The sequence below is a fragment of the Puma concolor genome, chromosome C1, assembly GCF_028749965.1.
Source record: "Puma concolor isolate L17-30 chromosome C1, mPumCon1.1.hap2, whole genome shotgun sequence".
Taxonomy (NCBI): Eukaryota; Metazoa; Chordata; class Mammalia; order Carnivora; family Felidae; genus Puma; species Puma concolor.
The window spans coordinates 55,987,989-56,007,780 of record NC_141674.1 but is presented as its reverse complement, the minus strand read 5'-3'; the positions used below and the strand labels follow the sequence as shown (position 1 = coordinate 56,007,780).

The 19,792-nt window shown below is 42.1% G+C and overlaps 1 long non-coding RNA gene across 3 annotated transcripts in view; it reads right to left on the bottom strand.

Annotated features, from left to right (window-relative positions):
* Positions 1-376: 376 nt before the first annotated feature.
* Positions 377-19,792, bottom strand: part of LOC147578089 (uncharacterized) — a 42,077-nt gene continuing 22,661 nt past the window's right edge. For all 3 annotated transcript variants that reach the window (XR_015254776.1, XR_015254775.1, XR_015254777.1), the window contains exons 3-5: positions 2,965-3,054; positions 1,031-1,213; positions 377-665 (exon numbers count right to left, since the gene is read on the bottom strand). This is a non-coding gene — a long non-coding RNA (uncharacterized LOC147578089). The remainder of the gene's footprint in view (positions 666-1,030; positions 1,214-2,964; positions 3,055-19,792) is intronic.

Below are 19,792 nucleotides of genomic sequence, written 5' to 3'. Positions count from 1 at the left end.
ACAACCCTGAGATCAAGACTTGACCTGAGATCAAGAGTTGGACACTTAACCAACTGAGCCACCGAGGTGCCCCTCTATCAGTTTCTATAGGTAAGGAAGAGTTCAGGCAGTCTGGCTCAGGATCTCTTATGAGGTTGTGGTCAAGATATTAACTGGGGCTGCAGTTAGCCAAGGGCTCTACTGGGACTGGAAAATATGCTTTCAAGGTGGTTCACTCACTTGGCTGACAAGTGGGTGCTGGCTTTGGCAGAAGGCCTCAGTTCCTCCCCCTATAGACTCTTCCACATGGCTGCTTCAGCGTCCTTCATAACATGGTGGCTGGCTTCTCCTAGAGCCAAGGTGGAAGCCATGACCTGGTCTAGAAAGCCACACACTGTCATTTTTGCCATATTTTATTGGTCATACAGACAAAAAGGGATTCAATGCAGGGGGAGACGCCATGCAAGATAAAAACACTAGAAGACAAGGATTACTGGAGGCCATTTTGAGAATGGTTACCACACCCTTTCTTCATATCCACAGTGAGATGTATTTTACTCTTGTCCCTATCTTCTTTCCCCTATTTCAGCCAAATATTCTCATGGAAACTTCAAAGAATCTAAATGTCCCATATCCCTCACATTGACCATAAAGAACAATGAGAAGACCTGAAGAACATGGGAGACCTGAAAAACATGAGAGAAACTGGGTACAAACAGAGGAAGCTCATCTCTGAAACTTTTCTTCAAGGAAAAGGCTTATCAGAGCCATTAATTGCTCCCCATCAGTAAATTGACCCTAGCCTTCCACATCCCAACTTTCTCTCTTGCCTAAAGATGGGCTACACTAGACAGTCAGTTCTTTCACCCTGTACCTTCCATAAATGAAGCAGAATCCAGAAACTGGTAAAAACTTTACTTAGAAACACAGCCTACTCTTTCCTAAACAAACCCAGTGGGGGCTATTTGAAGAAACAAGCTGAAGCAACTCCATTTCTAACAAACTATTTGGGACTTAGGATTCTAACATTTTTGAACTGATGAGACCTTACCATTCTTTCCAGCCTCCAGCTTCATCCAGCACACCCATTCTCCAGCACACCTGAGAATAGTCTTCCTGCTTCTGCTTTCAGATATCCCATGTCCTTTTTGACTGAGCAAGAGCTGGGGAGAAATGAGGTGACATCTCTTCAGAGTTCTCTTCACCTACTGCATGGAGGCTCTGTGTTTTGTGGCTGGGGGAAAGAGAGTTTTCTTTATTTTGGTTGTCCAAGTGATAGGAGACAGTCGAGAAAGAAGTAAAGGAGACAGAGAGGGACATGAGTTGTAGGACCCACCTCCAATCATTGGACTGTCTCTGAAACTCTATACCCAAGGAGATGAGGACCAGTATCTGAGAGGGACATATTGTTGTGAGAGACAGAGGACTCCAGCCAAAAGTATTGTTTCTTGGGGACTCAGATGACAAACTGCAGCACAGACGTGGGACCATTCTCCATTCCTCTCAGAACCTAGCAACACACAGGCCTTGAGCCCTATGGACTAGGGTGCATTGTGGGGAAGCCCCCTTGAAACAGACATTGGTGGTCTCACAATTAGTATAGTTGGTGAGGCTGCATGAATAGTGTTGACAAGAGGGAAGCCATGGTGTATGACAGGTGCATGTACCTTATCCACTAAGTTGTTGGTATAGGTAGGCACTCTGTGGGGACTTCTGGAAACGATCTGAGCACCTCTGGATGAGAGAGAGACTAATCCTATATTTTGACATGTAGGAGCCTACGGTCATATCTTGGAGGTATTAGTATAAATGTGACCTCAATATAGGAGTTAATGGATGGAGTATGGATGTTGGAGCCATTCTACCTGAGTTTGAGTCACAGTGTGGCCCTGGGCAAGTTATTGAACCTCTTTCTGAGTCTTATTTTTCTTCACTTACAATTGGAGATAATAATACACTTATTTTAGAAGGATGTTGTAAGTATTCCTAGAATTATATATATAAAGTACTTAGTACTTTATATATATATAAATATATATATATATTATATTATAATTTATATATATATTTATATATATATAAAGTATTATATATATAAAGTGCCTGGTACATAATGAGCACCACCACATAATTGTTGGAAAAAAGTTTTACACTCTCAAGTTGATGGTGCCCAAAAGAAAGTTGTTGTATAGATTTCCTCCAATGAAAATCACCTCCTCAACTATGGAGCCTATTACATGTTGGAAAATTCTCATTATTAAAAACGTTCTTTCTGATATTAAGGCAATTTGCCTCGTTGCAACTTCTCCACATTGGTTCCAATTTTTCTCTGAGATATTATTCCAAAATAAACTTTTAATAAGCTCATTGAGACAATTCTCAAGATCTCCCTGAGTTTTCTCTTTTCCAAGTTAAGCGGCCCCAGGTCCTTCAACCATTCCTCAGAGAACTGGTCCCCAGACCCCTCTGCAACCCAGGCGCATGCCCCTGAATGCACTGCAGTTTGGCAGGGTTGGGGAGGTATATGGATTCCAAGTAGATAGCCTGGAGACTGTCTCCAGGAGACCCTCCCCCCTCATATGAACACATGTTCCTCAGAGGAAAAATGTCAGATTAACCCAACCGTTTCAAATTAATTTTGTTTGGGAGAGCAAGGGGAAGGGGATTTCCAAACAGGGCCAAGGACTTTGTCAAAGCTGTTCCTCCAAGATACAGATGGACAACTGGCTGGCCTGGAGAGGGGCCAGCTGGGAAGTGTAACTCTGTCCAGGGATGTGAGCCAGGACTGGCTCCTCCTCTTGGGAGGTAAGAAGGAAAAGCTGGTTTCCTCAGTAGAGATAAGCATACAGTGTGCGCTCAAGTCAAAAATAAAATTTCTCTTTGTACCTGGCACAGGCCCTAACTCATGCCCCCAGCTGGAACACATGCCTCCCTCATTCCACTTTCACTGTGAGAAGCCCTGGATGGTGGTTGTCCGCTCCTCACCTCCAGGGCATGAGGCTGCCAGACACAAGTGTAGCACGTTTCCAGGTTTCACTTGCTCAGGACTTTCTGAATCATTTTTCTTTTATGGGCCTGTGGGGTAGAAGAACAGGAGGGAGGAGGGAACATGGAAAAATGTCACTTTTGGTCTCAGTCAGACTTTGTTTTCTATAGAATAACAGCTGAAACACTTTTCAGATGCTTTCTGTTTAGCAGGGGGTAAGGATGAACAACGGTTATGCCCAAGGACTGCTTGGGAAAAAAGGCCTCCTTATTTCTTTTATTAACAGAAGTTTTCCCTATTACCAGAGTAAGGCCTGATGATCAAAGGGGGAAAAACATCAACCATGGTTCACCATCCAAAGACAGCCTTCATTAACATGGTAGTAGATCTCTTGTCAGAATTTAGGTCAGAGGATTTTTGTTTGTTTGGTGTTGGTTTTTGTTTTAATTTATTTATTTAAATTCAAGTTAGCTAACATACAGTGCAGTATTGATTTCAGGAGTAGAACCCAGTGATTCATCACTTACATACAATATTCAGTGCTCATCCCAACAAGTGCCCTCCTTAATGCTCATTACCATTTAGCCCATCCCCCCACCAAACATCCTCCAGCAGCCCTCGGTTTGTTCTCTGTATTTAAGAGTCTCTTACGGTTTGCCTCCCTCTCTGTTTTGATCTTACTTTTTCTTCCCTTTCCCTATGTTCACGTTTTGTTTCTTAGATTCCACATATGAGTGAAATCATACTATATTTGTATGTCAAAGCTTTGAATCTCCTTTCCAAATAATTATAACCATAATTTACAATACATGATTCTAAATCATTCACAAATATTATGAACATTTCTTCTTTTAGTATATACTTTACACAAATGTATTTTTAATAGCTTTATAAAGATACGATTCACATACCATATAATTTGCCCATTTAAAGTGTACAATTTAATGGGTTTTGGTATACATGTGTTGTTCAACTATCACTGTAATTGCTTTGAGAACATTTTCATTACCCCAGAAATAAAGCTTGTGCCCATTAGTGATCACTCCCCATTCCCATCCCCGCTCTAGCCTTAGCCCAGGTAACCACTAATTTATTCTCTTGTCTCTATAGATTTACCATTTCTAGACATTTCATATAAATGACGTTATACAATACAGGTCTTTTGTGACTGTTTCTCTCATTTAGCATAATTTTTTCAAGGCTCACCCATGTTACAGCATGTATCAATACTTCATTCTTTTTTACTGCCAAATAATATTCTACTACATAGATATACCACATTTGACTTATCAGTTTATCAGTTGATGGACATTTGTGTTGGTTCTACTTTTTAACCATTATGAATAATGCCACCTTAAATATTTCTGTATAAGTATATATTTCTATTTCTGAGTGGAATTCTGAGTGGAATTGCTGGGTAACCTTTGTGTGGAACTGCTATACTGTCTTCCAAAATGGCTGCTCCATTTTACATTCCCACCAGCAGTGTATGATGGTTCTAATTTCTCTGCATTTTTTTCCAGCACTTGTTATTATCTGTCTTTTTTAGTACAACGGTCCTAGCAGGTACAAAATGACATCTCATCATATTTTGATTTTCATTTCCCTAGTGGCTAATGATGTTAAGCATGTTTTCATATGCTTATGGGCCATTCTTACACCTGCTTTGGTGAGTGTCTATTCAGAACCTTTGCCTATGTTTTAATTAGGTTATTTGTCTTTTTTTTTTTTTTTTTCCAGTTGTGATTTTTGGATATATATTCTGGATACAAGTCCCTAATCAGATAAATGGTTTGCAAATATTTTCTCTCATCCTTTCAGGTTGTTTTTTCAGTGTTTTGATAGTGTTCTTGGAAGCACAAAAGTTTTTCATTTTGATAAAGTTCAGATTGTCTATTTTTCTTTCTTTTGATGCTTGTGTTTTTGGTGTAATATCTAAGAAGGCTTTGCCTAACCCAAGGTCTATTACTCCTATATTTTCTTCTAAGAGGTTAATAGTTTTAGCTCTTAAACATTTCAGTCTATAATCCATTTTGAGTTAATTTCTGTGTATGGTGTTAGGAAGGAGTCCAACTTCATTCTCTTTCATGGGGATATAAATGTCTTTTTTAATGGTTGCAAAATATGCCATTTATTTGAAGATATTTTAATCTTTCTAATTTGGGCCTGCTATAATAAATTCTATGAAGACTCTATATCTAAAATTAATTTTTTTCAGGGGTGCCTAGCTGGCTCAGTCAGTTGAGCGTCCAACTTCTGCTCAGGACATGATCTCGTGGTTCATAAATTTGAGCCCCACTTCAGGAGCTGTGCTGACAGCTCAGAGCTTGGAGCCCGCTTTGGATTCTTTGTCTCCCTCTCTCTCTGCCCCTACCCCACTCATACTCTGTCTTTCTCTCTCTCAAAAATAAATAAACATTAAAAAATACTAAAATTAATTTTTTGAAATAAATCAATAAAACCTAGAAAAATCTACAAATGGGTAATAACAATCTAGAAATAGAATTATTGAGTCAAAGAGAATAATCATTTTAAAGGCACTTGATCTATGTCATCACAGTGATTTCTCAAATGGTTTTATTGATTTATATTCCTTTCAGCAACATATAATCCTTTCAGCAATAAATCCTTTCAGCAATTTTTATTGCCTTAATTGCAAGGGGATTTGTATTATTTTTTTTAATCCTTGCTAATTTGATTGGCAAACATTTTTCCCACTAATTTGTTTTCTAGTTGCATTTCTTACTCTATGGATTTTCTGATTTCTTTACCACATTTATCTGTTTTTCTTACTTTTTTTAAACTCCTTATAAGGTCTGTCTCTTTCTTTGGCTCCCTATCATCTATCACCCTGCAGCATACTGATCAAAACTTCTCACTGGATCACTTGAATCTTCTGTCTCTACAGTGAGAACTTGCAAAGACTTAAGTTAGATTTTTAAAAACATGTTTTAGTATCTTTTTACCAGCTGTTCCCACTCCTGGAAGTAAGTGTTCATCCTACAGAACTTCTCATGGTAGCACCATAACATTTTTGGCCCTCTGCTTTCCCCTAAAACCTTACCAGTGCTGTGTTCTACCCCTGAAAGCTCTTCTGATTGGCTCATTAATGAACTTAACTGTGAAAATAATATAGTTATGTCAGATAAAGCATTTTTGCATGCAGTACCTCTCTTTAGCTCACATAAACGCTGAAAGATAATTATCACTATCATCCCTGAGATGGGAAACCTGAGGCACAGATAGGTTAAGTACCTTGCCCAAAGTCACACAGCTTATAAGCTGTTGAGCTGGACTTTGACCATAGGCATTCAGACTCCAGAGCCATTGGGGTGGCTAGCTAGTTCATCTGATCCATGAAATCACATTAAGGTAACAGGGGTCAATAGGACCTGATGTTGCCACCCCAGGTTAAAATGTACACTTTAAAAGTCACCTCAGCCCAGAGTTATGAATAGTTCTGGGCATCATGACAAGACTGATACAAAAAAGCATGCTGCTTCGCTCTATTGTACCAGAGCTAAATATGTTCAGGCCTGGCACAGAGTAAGTACTCAAGAAATGATGGTTTTCTCTCCCTATTTCCTTGGACCTCAGACAGATGTCCTATCATCATCAGTGCAGAACCTTGGTGATGGTCTATCAACTTGACTAATAGCATAATAATCAGAGCTACTTCTTGAGTGCAATCTACTGCAAACACTATGCAATTCACATACACTGCCTAATGAGCGCATACCAATCTTAACACATGCTTGAGAAGTCAATCTTTAGACACATAGTCAAATCACATGTTAAAACATCTGGAAAGTTGGTCCTTTTCCACATGGATCAGATCATGTTTTTACTTTTCCTCTCAACCCTCCCAGCGGCTTCCCAATGCATTTAGAGTAAAATCTAAAGGCTTTACATGTTCCAGTCATCTTGACCTTCTTATTCTTCCCCAAACATTCACTGAAAGCACACTTTCCTTATGATTGTCACATCTGATGTTCTCCCCACCTGGAATCTTCTTCTCTACACTTAGTTCACATTTCAGCTCAGATGTCACCTTTTCAGAGGAGCCTTCCTTGACTACCTCTTCTAAGTAGCTTCCCTCCATCCCTAATATCCGTTACTATGCTTTGCTCATTGTACTTGCCACCAGGCATTCATATTTATTTATTATGTTTCACTCAACTAAATTCTTACATACATGAAAAAGGGAACTCTGTCCTTGTTCACTGCTATATTTATTCCCAGAGGCTTGAGTCACACACTGCAGGTGCTCAAAAAAGTATTTATTGAAGGAAAGATGGAAGGAAGGGAGGGAGAGAAGGAAGGAAGGAAGGAAGGACAAAGGAAGAAAGGAAGGAAGGAAGGAAGAAAGAATCCTTAATATCCCCATTTCATAGATGGGAAGTCAGAGAGGTTAAATAACTTGCTTAAGGTTGTACAGCTAATTAAGTGACAAAACACAGATCAAAGACTTTTTAAAAAAAATTGTAAGTTTATTTATTTATTTATTTATTTATTTATTTATTTATTTAGAGAGACAGCCGGGGAATGGCAGAAAGAGAGGGAGAGAGAGAATCCCAAATAGACTCCACACTGTCATCACAGAGCACGACGCAGGGCCCGAACCCACAAACCATGAAATTATGACCTGAGCTGAAATCAAAAGTCGAACGTTTAATTGTCTGAGCCACCCAGACGCTCCCAGAGACTGAAGACTTTTGCTCTTAACCACTACATGTTTCTGTCACTAAATATCACCTCACATATACTTGAGCATTGGAGGGTTTATCTGCAATATTGCATGACTTTAAAAATAAAAGAGGCCTAAGTAATTATTTATAGATTATTCATTTTTATTTTATGTTTTAATGTTTGTTTACTTTGAAGGGGAGAGGGGCAGAGAGAGAAGGAGAGAGAGAATCCCAAGCAGTCTCCAGGCTGTCAGCACAGAGCCCAACATGGGGCTTAATCTCACGAACCTTGAGATCATGACCTGAGCCGAAATCAAGAGTCAGATGTTCAACTGACTGGGCCACCCAGGTGCTCCTATATTACTTGTTTTTTTAAAAAAGGAGAAAGAAACACAAAAAGAATCAAAAAATGACGCACGTATTCTGGATGAAAATACAAAGTTAGGAGTACTTGAATAACCATAGTGGGTTTTGGTTTAGTACCTTATTTTAATTCCCTCTCATGTATACTCTCAAAAGGCATGGAAAAATCCTTTTGTTTGTGACACAGGGAAGTCATTGCAAATGCCTAGGCATGGGACTTATCTAGAAGGCCACAATCTAAGCATCTTCTCAGAATGCTAACCTATTCTTTTTATTTAGTTCAAAGTAACATAATCCTTTAGACATCCAATTTGTAGATCAGTTATAGCATGGTTGGGAAATTCGAGGCTGGATATTATCCTTTTTTACTCTTTTCAGTTTATAATAAACAAAAAGTGAAATACAATGTCCAAAAATACATAAACCCGAGAGCACAAGTACTAGAAAGCCCTTTAGGGAGCATCTGGTTTACTCCCTCATTTTCCAGATGAGGAATGTAGATCCCTGGGAGGTGAATTTGTACATATATAATAATTATGCTTGACATTTGCTTTCAAATTTAGCATAGCGATATGCCAAATGAACCAAAAAACTGAGAATATGTGGCCAAAAAATTCTATGTGTTTCCTCAGGAACTCATTGAATCATGACATCAGGTTTTTTTTTCTCAAGTCTCTAAAATCTCTAACTAAAAATGACCTCACATCTCATTAGGGGAATAAATCTATGGGCCTGTTAACCTCAAACCAGCCAATATTGGCACTATGTGTATCATGGGCCACATCTGATTCAACTCACCAATCTTCGTTCAACTCTGCTCAAGGGTATTGACCATGCACTACAGATATGAGATGTGGTCTTTAGCCAGGGGAGGACTCAAGTCTAAGGATGGTCTATGTGAGATCCTCTGCACAGGGAACTTATCAGCATGGATGGTCAGAAACAAGTCTGAACAATTTTTTTCCCTTTCTTTTTCCCTGTTCTGTTGTTGTTTTATTTCCCACTATTCCTCCTTTTTTCCCATCCTGATAGTAAAATAAATACATGCTTGATGCAAAAAAAAAAAATTCTCCAGGGGCACCTGGGTTTCTCAGTCGGTTAGGCGTCCGACTTCGGCTCAGGTCATGATCTCATGGCTGGTAGGTTCGAGCCCCGCATCGTGCTCTGTGCTGACAGCTCAGAGCCTGGACCCTGCTTCGGATTCTGTGTCTTCCTCTCTCTCTCTGCCCCTTCCCCACTCACACTCTGTCTCTCTGTCTCTTAAAAAATAAATAAACATTAAAAAAATTTTTTTTTTAATTCTCCAAAGAACAATTAAGTACCTACAACATTACATCTAAATTTACAAACATTGGTAACACTTTCTTTTTTTTTTTTTTTTTTTTTCAACGTTTATTTATTTTTTTGGGGACAGAGAGAGACAGAGCATGAACAGGGGAGGGGCAGAGAGAGAGGGAGACACAGAATCGGAAACAGGCTCCAGGCTCTGAGCCATCCGCCCAGAGCCCGACGCGGGGCTCGAACTCACGGACCGCAAGATCGTGACCTGGCTGAAGTCGGACGCTTAACCGACTGCGCCACCCAGGCGCCCCTGGTAACACTTTCATGTGTGGTGTTTAAAAATCATTGATTAAGGGGCACCTGGGTGGCTCAGTCGGTTAAGCGGCCGACTTCAGCTCAGGTCATGATCTTGCGGTCTGTGAGTTCGAGCCCCCGTCGGGCTCTGTGCTGACAGCTCAGAGCCTGGAGCCTGTTTCAGATTCTGTGTCTCCCTCTCTCTGACCCTCCCCCGTTCATGCTCTGTCTCTCTCTGTCTCAAAAAATAAATAAATGTTAAAAAAAAAATTAAAAAAAAATAAAAAAATAAAAAAAATAAATAAAAATCATTGATTAAGAAAATGAGGCTGTCTGGGAGAAATTTGGTACCTTATATTTGACATCATCAGTCAGAACCTTCTCCACATCTTCCCAGGGCCCATATTGAAAAAAGATATTAGAGTGGATAGTTAGTCCACGGTGAGAAATGTTTATTATTGAGGACATGAAAGTAAATTGCACCAAATGAGTACTTTCAGATTGAAATCATGGTGAGGGACAAACAAATGTTAAGGTTGTCATAGGCATGTCATGGCTAAGCCCCTGGATGCTTTGGAGCTTGTTAGAATCCCATTTTGGCAGGCTGGTTGCTCAACCTCTCAGAGCCTTTTCCATAAAAATGGAGATCAAGATCCCTTCTATGTAAGAAGATTATGAGGATCTTGTGAGATGGGCCTATACAGATCTTAGCGCAGAGCCAGGCACATACTGTGTCCTCGCTCAGCATGAGCCACTCTTGTAAAGTGACCTTCAGTGCAGTGTCCTAGCAACCAGAACTAAAGAAAGAGTCAGAAAAGGTGAGTTTCCTGCACTGAATTCATCCACCATTTCACAGGGGCTCTGCCAGCAACCTCATGGTAGGTGATCTATGGAATCCAGGCTGGGAGCAGGCACAGCCTGCCCACTGCTGCAGGCTTGGGAAGCCAGGGCAGCAGCCTCCAGGGGTGCAAAGACAATCTGGGGGTTTCCCTCACCCGGGTCACTCCCTCCTTCATCCCAGCATGTTGTCCAAGTGAAATCTGGTATAAATGAGGATTCTGGACCACCAAAGCAGCAGGAGGAATGGAGGGCCCAGAGGGAGGATCTGAAGCCTGAGGGGGGGCAGTGTGGAGTCAGGAAAGTGACGCCCAGCTCCACTGCCCTAGTGACAGGGGCAGGAGAGGAAAACCAAGTCAGTCAGCTGGTTCCTATGACAGGAAAGGGAATTCTGCAAGCCAGAGCCCTTGGGAAATCAGTTTAGGAAATTAAGCAGGGTTTAACATGTTAAACCATTGGAAGGATAAAGATACAGGGAAAGGGATTCCGGGTACCTTGGGAGAGGGGACAGTGGGTGGCACATCCTCTGCAGGGAGAGATTCAAACAAGTACATTTCTTCTTCTGTTGTCTGCTTTTCAGTGGAATGGAAAAACACACACTCTCCTCCATAATAAGTGGTTTGGTCTGTGCCTCTCTTGACTTCCTCACAAACAACCCCAGGGAGCAGACAGACTTCTCAGATTACTCTTGACCTTGGGAGTTGACCCTTAGAAATGCATTCGACTTCAAGATCTAAGAAAACAAAACCAAACCCAAAACAACAACCTCCTGTAAAGGATGGTTTATTTCTGCTGGGGATCCTGTTTCCCTTCTCTACTTCATTGTTGCTCCACAGTTAAGATAACTTTAACACACACACACACACACACACACACACACACACACACACACATCAGATCATCCCTCTTCTAATCAAAACTCTTCACAGTTTCCCACTGTCCTTAGATTAAAATCCAAATAGCAAACTGTGGACAATAAGGTCTCATGTGATCCAGCACTTGCCCGCCTCTTGGACCTCATTCCACACCACTCTCTGGCTGTTCGTCATGTCCCAGCTACCCTGGCCTTGTTCTTCTTCTTCCAGGCTTATTCCCACTTAGCGCCTTTGTGCCAGCCGTTCTCCATGTTTGAAATGCTCTCCTCCCTGGATATTGCATGCCTTTCTTGCCTTTCACATCCCACTCAAATGTCACCTTTACAAGGAGACCTTCCTGAATCACCCAGTGCAAACCCAGATCTGTACCCACACCACAACTTTCCAGCACTTAGTCACTTTCTGGCATTGTGTGTGTGTGTGTGTGTGTGTGTGTGTACTTACTCCTTGATTATGTTGTTTGTCACTCCTACAGGGACATGAGCTCCATGACATAAGGCCCTAGCTGTCCTGTTCATGATTGTATCCACAGAGTCTAAGCCTTGCCTGGCACACAGCACAGCTCAGCTCAGTATCTATTTGTAAATGGGAAGAATGAAGCTCCTACCTTTCTACTCTCTCCCCCACTGCCATCTTTGGTGACTTTATCATCTACTTGGATTACACCTGATTCCTTCTCATCGCCCCTCAGTACCACTAAGAAACCAGCAGAACCATATTCTGGCCTTCATCATCATGCCCAAGCATCTCCTACTTGGAACTACTCTGTACTCTTCAAAGCCTATATATACATCTTCCAAACCTCTTTTACCCACTTCCACTAAAGCAAATTCCCAAATCCCCAACCCCATGAGCTTCCTCTCCATTTGACTCTCTGAATTTTGTGGCTAGGAAGATAGGGTTGTAGTTACACCAGTGACCTGAATTTGAGCATTTTTGTGAGGATGAAGTGAGCACAAAGCCTGGCACATTAAAAGTGCTCAATGGTAGCCTGTCTCATTTCTATCACTATTACAAAAAAAGTTTCTTCTTGGTCTCTGCCTCCCTCCCTTTCTTCTCCTCTTCCCCTTTCACTCCTATTTGGTTAGTTGTACTCTCCTTGGTTCATTTATATGAGGTGAAGTTAGGACCTTGCCAGGTCTTCTTGGTGGTGATGCAGAATTCTGACTGGACAGAACCAGCCTGGTGTGGGCTGAAGAAAAGCTGAGCATTTTCCAGGCTCCAAGGGAACCTTGCACACCAACCCATGGGCTTCAGGCTGTGACTGTCTGGGGTCCACAGTTGGGCCTCTAAAGCTGTTAGAGGCAGGGGATGAGGCCCCCAGGGCAGCATGGGCTGGAGTGATGTTCACCTGTGTTTTCACTTACACGATGCTTAAGAAACCAGTTTCTATCCTTTGGGATCATCAGTTCATGGTTTACTATAATCCTTTCAATTTTTTAGCCTTTCTTGTTCAAGTTCTCAGGAATCCAGAGAGGCAATCCTTGGAAACAATCATGAGTAATTCCTGGCCTGTTTCCCTGTATGGAAGAGGGATAGAGTGAGCACAGAGGAAGCTGCCTATGTCTCCCGGCTGTGGTTCTGGGACCTAGGCAATCTGAAATTGTGAGACTCTTTCCTAGCCTCTCCGCAGATAGGTCTCAGGCCCCAGATTGGGGAATTTTTCGTTTGCAGAAGTCCAATGTATTTCAGGATGACTAATGCCAATCACATACCAGATTGTCAAATATTTGCTAGAAGAATTTATAAGTGACTAAATAAAGGAACTCAGAAATGGATATGGCTGTTGACCCTCCTGCTATGAGGGATGGGCAAGTCTGGAATAAGCAGGGTGACTTTATAAAATGAACTAATTATTTCCACAAATGCTCTGGGCACATAGTATGTGCCAGATACTGTGCCAGATGCTGGGGATACAGAGTGAGAAAAAGCAGGTCCAGTCTCCACTCTCAGAGAGCTCAAAGTTGGAGTGTTCCAGTGAGAATGATACAGTGTGACAGGTGCTACTGCCAGAGGGAACGTACAGGGTGATCTATCTGGAAGCACATGGAGGACAACATGTCACTCAAAGCACCAGGCTTAGAGAGGGCTTCTTGGAGGACATCACGATGCCCCAGGTGAGGCTTGAAGGATGAATGAGTCAGCCAGGTGGCAGGAAGGGAAGCGAGGTTGAAGGAAAGTTTCCACGCAAAGCCAAGAGCACGTGCAAAGGATGAAGGATGAGCGAGGGCATGATGCTCTACGGGAATGAGGTGCAGCCGAGTAGGGCTCCACTGCCAGAGGTTCTGACTTAATTGGTCTTGGATAGAGCCCAGCCTTGGGGATGATTTACAAGCTTGAGTATGTTTTAAAGAAGGTAGCTTTAATGTGCAGCCCGGGTTAAGAGCCACTGGAACAGAACATGGGATGAAAGGGAGGGCGTGGTAAGAGGTTAAGGCTGGAGATGTGAAGTGGGCCAGATCACACAGGGCCTGGAAGACTGTGTCAAGGAGCTTGAGTTTTCTTCTCTGAGCACTGGGAAGCTCTTTATACATTTAAGCAAGGGAACAGGTGGCATGATCAGACTTGCAGTCTTCAGAGCATCCCTGTTGTGGAATATGGATCAGAGCGGGGACAGGAATGGAAGTAAGAAAAACCAGTTGGGAGGCTCTTGCAATACATGACGCAAAAGATAATCACAGCCTGAATTAGGCGAGTGGCAGCAGGGATGAAGAGAAGGAGATGAATTCCAGAGATATTTAGGAAGTAGGACTGCTAAGGCTGATCAGAGATTGACTGTGAGAGGGAGAAGTCAGGACCATCCTTTTGTTTGGACAGTTGGGTGGGCAAAGGGTCATTCCCTAGGATGGGGCTCATTGGAAGGGAAGCACCAGGACAGGAGAAGCTGGTTTGTGGATGCGTGGGCGAGGACATCAACCTGCAGCCTGTTGAGTGTGAGGTACAAGTGGGACATCCAAGTGACACGACCAGCCAATAGACGGTAGCTTAGTCCTCAGGTAAAATATCTCAGTTGAAGACAGAAGAAGTCATTGGAAAAGGATGAGAATTGGGTGAGATCACCCAGGGGAGAGACTAGAGTGAGAAGAGAAAAACATGTCCACAGAACCTTGCAAGTTACTCCCTTCCTCCAGGTAGACAGCTCTAAACCCATTAAGGGTAATTAGGCTAAGTGGTGACGTGACTTGTCCTAGCTAGTCCTCCTCACATCTGTGAGCAGGCTTACCCTAGCCAATGTGAGCCCCTGCTGCTGGCCTATATTCGGCCCATCACTGTCAGTGCAATTGGATCAAGTTGATCTGCAATGAGAAGCGGCTGACAGTTGTGTCTTGCACCTATGGAGCTTAGCTGCGGGAAGCAGTTCCAAATTCCACAGCTCTGCTTAGAGCTTTCTAAACCACAGTGGTGGTTATGTGTTAGACATCAGAGACATTTTAAAGAAAGTGAGCCTGAATCATCTGAGAATGGGAACATTTGACAACTAACTCAACACAAAGGTCCTGGGAAGAATTTGCTGTGGAGAAGGGAAGGATGGGTAGGCAGCTAGTAATGCTTTATTCTAGGCTCTGTGCAATTGTGATGCTATTTTTGGTTTACAGTCTGCCTGGATCTAAGTGCCCTGTTATGCCCTCAGATTCCAGAATCAATCTCTGTTGTATTGTAAACAATAACAACAAAGTGCTTTGACGTTAAGCAGTTTCTTTTATTCCTAACAACAGGCCTGTCAACAAGGCAGTAAATACGTAATTAAGGCAAGTAAATACGGTGTTAGCCCCATTTTAAAGATGAAGAAACTGAGACCAGAGTTAATTCACTTGCCCAAACTGCAGAAAATATAATGGGGGCTGAGGAACTGATCCAGTTTCTCACTCTATATCCACTCCAACCTCCCATTCTGGCTTCTATCTCTTTAAAAAGGGCTTTTTTGACCCACTCCAGAGATGAGCCGTAAGAGGGGATGGGAAGAAGATTTGAAAAGAAGCTTGGCAAGTAGTTCCTGTGATAGCTCTGTTTGCGAATTTTTCCTTTGCTCTTAATCTCACTCCGGCATAAATCACATATGCCCAATACCAAAAAGTTTGAAGACAGTTGTCTGGAGCGGGTGAAGGAGTCAGAGAACCCAATGAATTAGGTCTATAATTCAGGACTGGAAAGGATCAATGGGTCATCTACTTTAACACCTGAATGTTCAGATGGTAGAAACTGAGGGGAAGACAACCTGTGTGTGCTCACTAGCCAACTGTGGCAATCAGAAGACCCAAAGCCTAGCTTGCTGATGCGCCCCCAAAGAGCAGTGTGAAAATAACTTCAGACTTGGAGCACTGAAACAAAGAAATGGAACTAAAATCTCTGGGGGATTAGAGAGGTTACCTAAAAGAAACAGTACACACTCTGCGATGCATTCCCTTTTTCTTTTGGATATGTTTTTATAGGGCTCTGATTGAGAAAGTTAATTGGTTATTATGGTACTCTCTTTCTCTTGTCTTTGACTAAAGTCATGGGAGGAGGTAGGTAGGTGGAAATGCCTAGCAGGTAGAGTGGGTGGAATTGGGAAATTGCTCTGTAAGATTCAAGTTGGTGACAATGGGATTGTTGGTTCCACCACTTTATTATTTACTAGTCACTAGAATTAAATGTAATAATAGCTTACGTTTGTATAGTATATTCTAATTTACAAAGGGCTTTTATGACATTATCTCATTTGATCCCACTGACAACCCTGTAAGGTAGACAAGGCAGGTATAATTATCCCACTTTATGGATGACAGGACTGAGGCCCGGAGAAGTGAAATGACTTGACCCAGCACATTCAGTTATTAAACAGAGTCTGGACTAGAAACTAGGCATTCTTCCCCACAGAGCTTCAACTCTGCAAAGGTCACACAGCTACGTAAGTGGGACTTGAATCCCAGGGAGTCCGCCTCAGAGCCTGTGCTTTTGACTACCATGTTTTTCTAGTCATTCACCAGACATTTGTTGACTGTGTCTTGTTTTCTTAGTTTCCTGCCACTGTACCTATAATTCATGTATTCTTACTGAGGCAGGTGCTCATTAGTGAAGGCATGCTTGGTGAAGGCTTCCAGAACCCTCTCCATACCTCAGCAAACACAAGCCTGTGGCCTAATTCCAGAGTCCCCATAAGAACTAATTGCAGGGAAGATGAACCAAGAGAAGAGTAACACACAGGCCCCCCTCCCCAACCCCCCCCCCCCCACAGCCTTTAGGCTTTGGGTTCATGAGAAGCTGATGCACTACATGTCCAGCCTGGATCCAACCAGAAGTGAGGAAGCCAGAAGACCATTTTACCCAGGAGTCTCTCGTGTTGTCTTCTCCCTTGCTATGTTAGCCTTTCTTAGTAAAAATTAGTAGCAGCTGTTGGCTAGTCTTGGAAATTGTGTACCCTCAGGAGAACGTGTCACAGAGTACACAGGGCCTGCTTGGGGCTGGACCCCTGGGACAGGCAGCTCACTCCCGGGACAGGGAGCTCTATAAATAGCACCCATGATAGTTAAATGGGAGGTGGGTCAGAAGAGCAAGCTGGCGCTCCTCAGGAATCATAAACCAGTGAGTCTAAGCAATAATTCTCAGAAAAACAAACAAACAAAAACCCATTCCTATTACATGGGTCTAACACCGAGGAGTCCCTTTAAGAACTAATTTATATTATAAGCTGTTTAGGACTTTCTTTTCCTCATTCCTTCCCTCCCCTTTCTTTCTCTCAGTTCCTGACTAACATGCCTTTTCCATCTTGTCTGTCAGATGATATTGTATAAGAATCCAGACTGAGTGTTTCTGACTATTTATAGAAGATGGTTGCACTGCTTTAGCTACTACAGGAACTGGAGTTTGGTTCCGGGTTATGTTACATGAGAAAAACTTATAGAAATGTGTTTGTTCTCAAATGTTCCTATCCCACTCCTGTAACATCACATCTAAGAGGCCTCTCTGAGTACCATGTCACTTCCCTACATCCTTTTTTAGTGAAAAAAAAAATTTTTAGGATTGCAAAAGCAGTTCGTGCCAGTCAAGAGTGTCAAAAACTATATAAATGTATAACTAAGAACATAAAAGTGCCTCTTGATCTCTAGCCCAGAGATAACAACTGTTAACAGTCAATGTCTCCTTTAGTTTGGAGGCTCTTGCAAGGATTCACAGAAAAGGTAAAGCATGCTAGGAGAAGGTATGAAGAGGCAGGGACAGATACAAAATGGCTCCAAAGCAAAATCAACAGGAGGGTAGGAAAAGACGAAGCTGAGGAAAATTAGCCCCTGTCTTTGAGCCAGGGTGAATAAAGTGAAGGTGTCTCATGGAATAACAGGGGAAGCAAACTGGGGAAGATGCTTAGTCTGTCAAGCCTTGGTGGTTATCTTGTGACAGTTATTATTCTAGGAGCTGCAGTTATAAATGCTCAAAGGCCTACACTTAGTCTTGCAGATGTGCTGTTGAGTATTCCAAATTCAGACTATCTCAGCATCTCAATAGGAATTAAAGGTTGGGGGGGGCGGGGAGGAGAAAATTCAAATGTAGAAAACACTCGTCTATTTGAGGGACCTGAAGTTTTCAATCATCACCTCGAAGCAGCTGTTTGGAACATATTAGCTCTGGAATCCACATTTTCTATAAACTTACCCACAACCTTCTCAAGGTATAAACACTCTGCAATTAGTGCAAAATGAGCTTCGGCAAAATTTAACTTGAGCCAAATACACATCTTAAAGCTAAGGTGAGATGTAGACTGTTTCTAAGTTAGAAATGTGAACCCTGTTAGCCTACTTTGGGGATACGTTGTCTAATAATTACAGCAGACCAAGACTCAAGCTTTTGACTTCATCACTCATGCCACTATTAATGTTGCTCATATTCATTGTTGTGTGTATAACCAGGAAAATTCCCATTTTAGGACCTTGACAAACAAGTCCCACCGGTCTTACCCTTCTTAGTTCAGTATCCTGACAGACTGCACACACTATTAAAAACCAGTCTTATGCACCTTGAATGAGGCCTTCGAGGACACATACAGTCAGCCCTCAGCCCTGCTGGCTTCATAGTCGGAGGGTAACTGCTGCTGACTTACAGCTATACACCCTTGGAGGCTCCTAGGGATTTCCTGGGATTGCCCCTCTGGTGAGGTTTTCAATGGGGGTGATGACTGCTGTACTTCTCTTTCTTTTTAATTATCACAAGAGAAAAAAGAACATTGTTGGGGCGCCTGGGTGGCTCAGTCAGTTAGACCTCCGACTTCCGCTCAGGTCAATATCTCACGGTTCGTGGGTTCAAGCCCCACGTTGGACTCTGGGCTAACAGCTCAGAGCCTGGAGCCTGCTTCGGATTCTGTGTCTCCCTCTCTCTCTGCCCCTCCCCCGCTCACGCTCTGTCTCTCTCTCCTTCAAAAAAAAAAAAAACAAACAACATTAAAAAAAGAAAAAGAAAAAGAAAAAAGAACATTGTTGCTACTATCTGGTTATTTTGTCTGATTTTACTTTGCCATTTTAGGTTTTTAACATTGGCTTAACTAAACCAACTTGAAGTTTCTCATCATAGCCCCAAGGGATACAACAAAGATCAAGGAGAAGAAAAGGAAAAGAAGACAAGTTCCAGCATTTCTAAAGGCACCAAGTAAAGTCCAAGAAATAAATACTGAGTCCCTTCTCTCTAGCAGAAGTCAAGTATAGGCAGTGTGATCTTTTGTTAGGGCCTTGTCATCTGAAAGGAAAGGCCTGGAGTAAAGTCAGATATGACTTGGCCAAGCAAGCTAGTTGACCATCTAGAGAGTTTACTAGAATGGTGGCATTAATTAGTTAGAGTCACTAGATTTCCAGGAAGGATTCTCCCCTTTAAAGGCTCATAAATTGAATTACAAGTTCACCATGGTAAGATCAAATGCTGAGACTAGCTTACCAAACTGACAACAGACATATATAAAAACTAGAATGCCATTTACTCTTTCCCATTGAGAAGTGTAACTACACAGCATATAGGATGTGTCAACTAATTCACATTATCAATTGTGGGGGGGGGGGGATAAGATTTAAACACATCTACATAATCCTGGAAATATATCATCAAGCCTGTGTATAATTAGGGATTTTATCATACTTTTAGTTCCCTAGGAATAGAACCAGCCTCATAACATGTAAGACCATTGAGTGATTTTAGCATACTCAAACTTTTGGAACATTTTCCCATCTTTTGACTTTAACTAGTTTTCCAGAATAAGTCTGCTTTTATGTGTTTAGTAGAAACACTTGTTTTGAAAGGGGAAGGTTCACAGACTCTCTCTTAGGTCATTTCCTCAATTACTGAGTTTACGCCTTACATTTGGATTCTCACTGATGTTCTTTTCAGAGAGTTGAGTTGAGTCAATTGTGAGAAAAACTGGCAGCTCACCCCTGTACTGACTACAGGATATTCAGTTATTGAAAGGGAAGCTGGACTAGATGACCTTTATGGCCCTTCTATTCACAGAGGCATGAAGGAAAAGGCGAGAAAAG